The sequence below is a fragment of the Varroa jacobsoni genome, unplaced genomic scaffold, assembly GCF_002532875.2.
Source record: "Varroa jacobsoni isolate VJ856 unplaced genomic scaffold, vjacob_1.0 scaffold_173, whole genome shotgun sequence".
Classification (NCBI taxonomy): domain Eukaryota; kingdom Metazoa; phylum Arthropoda; class Arachnida; order Mesostigmata; family Varroidae; genus Varroa; species Varroa jacobsoni.
This window is the reverse complement of record NW_019213075.1, coordinates 45,825-53,287: the sequence shown is the minus strand read 5'-3', so window position 1 is coordinate 53,287 and position 7,463 is coordinate 45,825. Positions and strand designations below refer to the sequence as shown.

The following is a 7,463-nucleotide window of genomic DNA, read 5'->3' as shown; positions in this document are numbered from 1 at the left end:
TTGCTCCATAATCATAGGAAAACACCGTATACAAGAAAACGCTATCTTCAAGCAGCACTGCCCCATCTCAAACCTCTCAGAGCATTATCGTCACTTAAATCAGAGCATCTGCTTTATTTGATTTCAAATGAATTTGAAAGGTGTTTGTGGCTCCTTTGCAATACTATGTGTAGTCGGCGGTGCTTATAGAGCATCGGACTAGCGTTGGTGGCAAACCGTTTTTTCCGTTGAGTTGACGCTGCCATCCTAACATTCGTTCTTCAGCGATTTTCTGGGCTCACAGAAAAGGTAACAACCATCACCGCTGCCGCTGACACCATCTCTCAAAGCTGTACAAGCTCATTCTTTTCATTGCCGAGCATTTGTCGACAACGACCGCGGAAGTAGGAAGTCGCTTCTGGTCGCGCAAGGGGGCGGTACGGAGCGTAAAGCAATGAACGAAAGCACAGAGTTAAAGCCTCAGTTGCGTAGCGTTAAGCGGCCCTAGCGTTTAATCTAACGGATAAAGGAGACAACTGGGGAACAACGTTCACACACAGTCAACTATGTTAGGTTACATTTCGTAAGAACTGAAAATTGAATTCTAGGAGAAATACAAGAGGGCATTGTATTTTTTCTGTCTTGATCAAACTATGTACGATATGTCTACGATGTTTCTCCTGGTGTTTTGTTTTTGGACGTTTTTAGACGGGAAAAAGTCAACGAGAGCGTAACACGAAAAGTCAAATACTAATCCTAAGCGCAGCTCCTCCTACTCACATAGGAAAAGTTTTTAAGCTAACAAAATAGTTTGTTTAAGCCCCACCGGACTATTCCTTTCTTGCAACAAGAGAATCTTCTGGAAGATTTTCCACTTCAGCTCACATAAAAAGAGCGCGTAATACTTTTGGTTCATTACGTTGTCGGCTTCAAAGGGGGTTTAACGGTAGAATACCATGTTGATCTTGAAAGCCAAAAGCAAAAACCTTTCGGTTCGCGTCTTCTTGTTTTATCCGGACCCCTGAAGTTTCACAGTAAGCTGCTTCTCTCGAAGCTCTCTCAGACTTAGTCGTATATGCATACAGCAGCGTCATCATCGCGGCTTCGTATCGACGTTGTCAGGTGCGGTGAACGTTTTCTTGCCAAGTATCTACACACCGTGCGAATGACTTCTTCAAGAATAAGAAAAGCTTATCTCCTTTGATTATCCTTGATTTGACTGTTAATTAACCACATTGCTATATGTTTCTATAAATCAACCGAAATCATACAGATTTTTAAAGCCACGGGCTACGACTTTGTTTCTGCTGGATATACCGACCTAGACTATCTGCAAAACACAGAAAGAAACGTAGATGTTCGGTCGTTATTTATTAATTTACATCGCACTACTAATTGATCGCAGCTGGAGTTTTGTTCATAGTTGCTTGCTGAGTTCAGAAGGAAGTATAAACAAACAAAATAATTATACAAATCATAAACATTTCCATTAGGTGCCCAAATAAGCGAATATTTGAAACTGTCTGTTAAATACTGCCGTTAAGCAGTGGCTTAAAAAAGCTCGTCCCCAGTGCAAAATGAAATGCCTACGGCGGGTCTGGAATCCGTTTACGTTACATGACCCCAACATAGCACCATCACGGGAACACTGGCGCGCGTATCTAGGTATACACCATGTGAACCACACGTCGCATAGAACAAATGAGGTTCGCTACAAGCAGCCCCGGTGGCTAGACCACTTTTGCTGTTTGATGCGTCTTAGTTGGATGAGACACTGGTCAAACATAGGTCAGGCTTACACGCGACGCTCATTGCATAACCTCTATAAAATATTCGACGAATAAGAATCTACACCACATTGTTATACCATGCCGTCTCCAGTTTTGCGACCATTGTACAATTGTAAGATTGCGTAGGCTGATATTCAACGCAACGTGGAAAGCCTGGAGCTGTTTATGCACGCAAATAGTTGTATAATAAATATTCAAAGGGGGAACCATCGCTCCCATATAAGGGATATAAACGTTTTAGATAATAAGAGATATTTGTGTTGCCTAGAGGTTACGGGTATGGCGCATCAGGTAACATGGAGCTCGGTCAGCCTCATGAATTCCAAAAACATTCTCTGAACCGAACGCTATCTATGCACTATATGTTGTATACGAGGCATAGCTTTCAAAAGAAGTCATTTCAATGAGGAAGCTGCACGTGCTGCTTCAAGGGCAGCACGTGCACACGGAAAAACTCAAATGGAGTCTACAATCCCACGACCCAATGCAGTAATAATAAAAAAAAGAAGAGGATACATGATTTCGTTCTTGTTTAATGTCATTTTTTAGTGTTTCTTCCTTTCGGTTGTGCTCGGTATGATTTGGATTCAAAATCTACCCTGACACCTAGTGATGGAACATCCAGGGAACTACTGACTTGCTCTGGAGAACAACGTAGCTGGCTGAAAGCTCTCGGCGGCGGTGGATAGAAAGCAGAACAGAGGCCGGTTCGAGACCCAGACACTAACACTGTGCCATCATCGGTCACGGCGATGGAACAGACTAGTAAGTTACAAAACTCATCCAGAAACACAATGTCAAGTGAGAAACTAGCCATCGCGTTAGCTCAGAAGAACAGCGCCTAAGTAGATAGCTAACTTGCAGAACGAAACGACGCTAGGGAGACTGAAAGGGAACTACTAGAAGCAATACAGCACGATAAGCTATCGTGTTAGTCCAGCGGTTGACAAGAAATGTTAGACTGATACATGGTTATAAATACGCCACTTCGATTCAAAGGACAATCCGCAGACTTTTGTCGAAAGTAAATAAGTTCTTTTCTTTATTATCTATGTTTGTCAAAAGAATAAAAATGGTTTGGGAACATTTTCTTGTTAGGACACACTGACTGTTGTAATATCGTGGGTTTTTTTTTTTGAACTCAACGAAGTTCACCTAAAGAGGCACTTGGTTGCGACGTAAATCAAAATGATCTTTATGCCACTTTGATAACTCACACAAACAGAATATTAACCATACTAGGATGGTAATGAAATTCGGAATTAATTACAAGTATTTTTTTATACTTTATACGTCTCTATAAATTCATGCCTGCATCAGATCACTTGTATTAGTTACTTCATAACTTTGCTTAATAATAGTCGACATCGAACCACAGAGGCCGTTGGTAATAGCAAGGTATAGTCCCAGTATCAGATATAAGAAAACCAACTGGAAAAGTTCCAGCGTTAAACGCATATATTGTAGCAAGCGTTGTAAAGCACTAACCACAATCGATCTTTTTAGATCTTTATAAAATCTCTAAAAATGCGAATGCAGCCCTTTTTGCTTATTCCGTATCCATTTACTTTATAAATAATAAATTAATTAACGAAATGCTCTGATACCTTCGAAAAAGCAATATTTTCGAAGTCGAGCGTTCGCCTACAGGCAGCAGAATTTTTAGACAATCGACAAAAACGGAGAACAGAAAAACTAGTTTTGACAGAATCTCAATTCTTTGACGAAAGATGTTTTGCCACAGCTGAGCAGAATAACTGAGACTGAAGAATCTACCTATTTTTACCAGTGAGGGTCCACAAAACTTTCTTGGTAAGGATTTCAATCGCGTTGGCAAGCGTCGATTTAGCAATGTTCTCATCATGGCCGCGAGGTTTCCCTATGCGGGCTTGCTCCAGTATCGTAGCTTTTCATATAAACAATGCAAGTGTCGTACAGCTTCGCTTTGCTAGCAAGTATTTTAGCTATAGAATTTTAGAAAAATTGCGAAGTTCTGCATGTTGCTAACAACAAAATCAGTTAGTTAACTAATAAGAAAGATTCCTTTGAAATTATCAGCACCATCTTTCTGCTTCAAAAGCTGCTTTCTCTCATTAAAATGTAAGCTTCCTCATTGACATCATTCGTAACCAGTGTATGCAATGCAAATACTTGTCGGTGGTTATTTGGCGCCCACTTGTAGGCACAGCAGGTTAAGCACGTATAGTCTGCGAACGTTTAAGCTGTAAGGAACCAATCAGCCGAAGCATTTTTCCTAGTTCCCTAATATTAGACGCACAATTCCAACGAACCTTTCTAGAAAAATTCGTTTTCTTTAAAATTAGAAAAGCCAGCGAGGAAGGGTCACCATTATTCTGCTGGTGGCTTTTTGCCTTCGCTATGGCCGTGTCGCAAATTCCTTCAGTCTGCTTCACAGATCAGTGCTTACCTTGGCGTCATTGGACGCATACGGAACACTTGGCAATACTCTTCTGCATGTTGGCTCGAAGCATTTAGTCACTTCAGCGGTGGGCGTTTCAATATGAGTTATTGCAACTATATCCTAAATTAAGCAATGGGTTAAATAAAAATTAACATTAAGACGTGGATGAGTTTCTACGGTATTCTACAGGTAGACTAATGTATTGGACTTTCCATTATTTATTCTACGGAAAAGCTAAATATTTCTAAATGCTACTTTAGCAAACAAAATTGCTAGAGATACACTCTAACTGAACGGTATCCGTAGAGAAAGGGTATTGCTGCGATACTGTTCAATGGTCACGTTTAATCCTCTGATCGTACAGATACAGGAATAGTCCACGGCTGCCATTTCGCCAATTGGCATACGATTCCATCTCGATTGATGTTTCTTGCTTGCATCTGCTGCGCAGATATTCAGGTCATTAAATCATATGGCCTGAAAGACTGAGTACATCGTTTGCATGTTCAACCATTGGCTGGTATTCTTACAAGCCTGGTCAAAAATAATGAGCATTGTATCAAAGGCACTTTTGTCCCGTCAGACTTGTATGTGTATCGAGAATATCGTCACTGCGCCGCACTGATGACGTACAAGTTGCCGTAGTAATAATCAGCCCTAATTTTCATAAGGCACTTTTCTGAACACATTGTCTCAATAAATAGTCGAGGAACCCTTCTCGGCTTTTCCACGTAAGCGTGTGTGCAACACTGTAATTTACCGTTCATAACGTACCTGACTGGTACAACTGAGGGTCCTTTAATAAAGCCGAACCGATGTAAAATATTAGTCAGAATAGTCAGTCGGGCTTCCGTTTAAAGAACCGTACATTTTAGTTCCTTTGCGTATTAAATTCACATGCGCAAAACATTCGTTCCGAACTCTGACGAAGCACGATACGCGATAAAGCTCATTTGACATATACAGAGCAGACAGTTTTCAAGAGTTCCCTTGGGACATATGCTAACTACGAGACGTTTCCTAAGCGGACCAGCTTTCCCATCCCTTAGTCCCTACAGGAGACGCACTGCTCTCTAAATTTGTCGAAACTCGAATTCTGCCGTTGAAAATTCAACTCAACTTAAGCCTACGTAAACCAACCCAATCGGACAAATCGCTTGCAGCGCCTTCTTTGTAATTTGCAAAGAGAGGTTTAAATAAAGAAACTGTGTTACAGCAAAATCATATGGGCGAATCTAGTGTGATACGGCACGTAAACTATTGAAAATAGGTAGCACATGCATTTTGGCTTCGACAAAGGCAGCAACACCAGTCACGGCACCTCCGATTCCGTAAAACAAAGCAGTAATTTCTAGCCGTTAGCGTTGCGGGGGAGCTTCAGATGATTTTGGTTCGAAAATGCGTGAACCAGAGTTTGCCCCCGAACTCAAAGGAGAACGAAAGGAAGAGAGACGAAATTTAGTGCCTCTTCGTACCGCACTTACTAGGTTTTTAGCCACGTTAGAAGTTGGCGCGCAAAATGAGCATGCGTCTTAAAGGAAAAGGGCAAGCACCGTATTTCTTTCTCACATTGTTTTTAGCATTAGCGATCCCAGCGGACACCGAAAAACATATGTTTTTGAAAAAACGTTTACCAGTTTACATGTTCTTAGAATTCGTCGCCATGCCCTCTCTAACAATGACCGCTTGTTGACGCGTCAGAAATGATTCCTCAACGGAACGGCGACAAGGAATAGTACGTTATGACTGCAGAAAAGGTTGCTAGAAGCGCCTTACAGAGTTCCTTTTATAGAAACCTAGTACAGTACAGCAGTGACGCAAAGGCCAGCATCCACGCTCAAGACCCCGTAACGGAAATAATTAATGTCCGTCGAAGCAACACGCTTCGACTGCTTACTGAACAAGCTCATTGTCATATGTTTTTTCGTCTGAAACGACAAAGGATATAGGTTGTGAGAATGTATATAAACAGACTAACAATTATATGGGTATGCATCTCTGTAATCGAACTAAGCCAGGTAAGTTAAATTTATGTCGCAATTTTTTTTAATGAACCGTTGGGCACTTACCAGAAGCTAAACAGTTCAGCAGTGTTATCAGTTACTACGGATATTGCTGCTATTGAAGCTAAACAGAGCACAACTATTAAAGTTACAAGACTCATTAAAAAATCGTACCCTGTTTTTATGCTATTGGATTCTGTTAAGTCGTTTAGAGCTATTTAAAAAAGCTGACTAACTTTTCAAGTACGTAGCATTAGCAAAGTGACTTCGTACATCGAATATATGGACTCATTAAATTCTTTGGGTATTACCAGAAAGTAATTAAATCAAAGACAAAGACATTGCTTGCTTTTAAATATTAACACTCTGTGACTAACTCTGTTTCGAGGCCAAAAATGCTAATGTGACTCATCGAAAATTGCTGACAGAATTGGTCGAGGAGGCTTTCATAGCAGAAACAACAGTTAATTCCTGTTTCGATCATTTTAAGAACAGCAATTGAGAGAATGAAAACCACAGACGATATGACCACACCTCGGCACTTCAAACGAAAAAACGACCTGGTATGATTTTGAAAGTCTTCGGCAAAAGCGCAATGAGCTCAATAAGAGATGTACGAGATATATGTCGTACGTGTAACTAGAACATTAAAACTTAAGAGAGAAAGCCAACAAATGTTCCTCATAAACCAAGTCCAAATCTAATTGGCACACAGGTAGCGTATCCTAAAGACAATCTGGTCAACAATTAGCAGTAAAAATCGTAGGCGAAACGCGAGCACGTCTGTGTTACCCACCGGTGTGTCATGCTAAGGAACTGTCTCAGACAGGAGGAAAACCGACTTTAATGGCAATGCCGAACAAGTTCGGCCGTGATCTGATGCTCATACCCGTAATGAATAGCAGGAACGTTTGCTTTTACGAGGAAGAGGTGGTTAATATTAGCAGATATCTCGAATTCCAGTAGAGCCTTAATGTGTATATGCGGCGTTAGCACACACTGCGGTCAATTAGCGCCTATGCAGGACTCTTCGCCTTCGTTATTCAGTCGCGGCTTCGAAAAAAAATCGGATCAAGCATTGGCTTCAGGCTCCACATTCTCCAAATGTATGTTGGCGTGTTTTAGAGCGCTTCTATATTTTATATATAACATCGATTCTCTCAGACAGGCCATTGATAGGCCGATTAAGTGTAATGATGCAAACAACATGCATTCACCTGTTGAGATGCTCTTAGACTTAAAGAACGTGCGTCTCACGGGACCGAAACA

At 41.0% G+C, this 7,463-nt stretch overlaps 1 long non-coding RNA gene across 1 annotated transcript; it reads right to left on the bottom strand.

Moving 5' to 3' along the window:
* Positions 1 to 255: 255 nt before the first annotated feature.
* On the bottom strand, positions 256 to 7,249 carry LOC147753847 (uncharacterized). Its single transcript, XR_015315314.1, has 3 exons — positions 7,084 to 7,249; positions 806 to 1,309; positions 256 to 397 (listed from the first exon to the last, which is right to left on the bottom strand). It is a non-coding gene; the product is annotated as an uncharacterized LOC147753847 (long non-coding RNA).
* Positions 7,250 to 7,463: the final 214 nt, after the last annotated feature.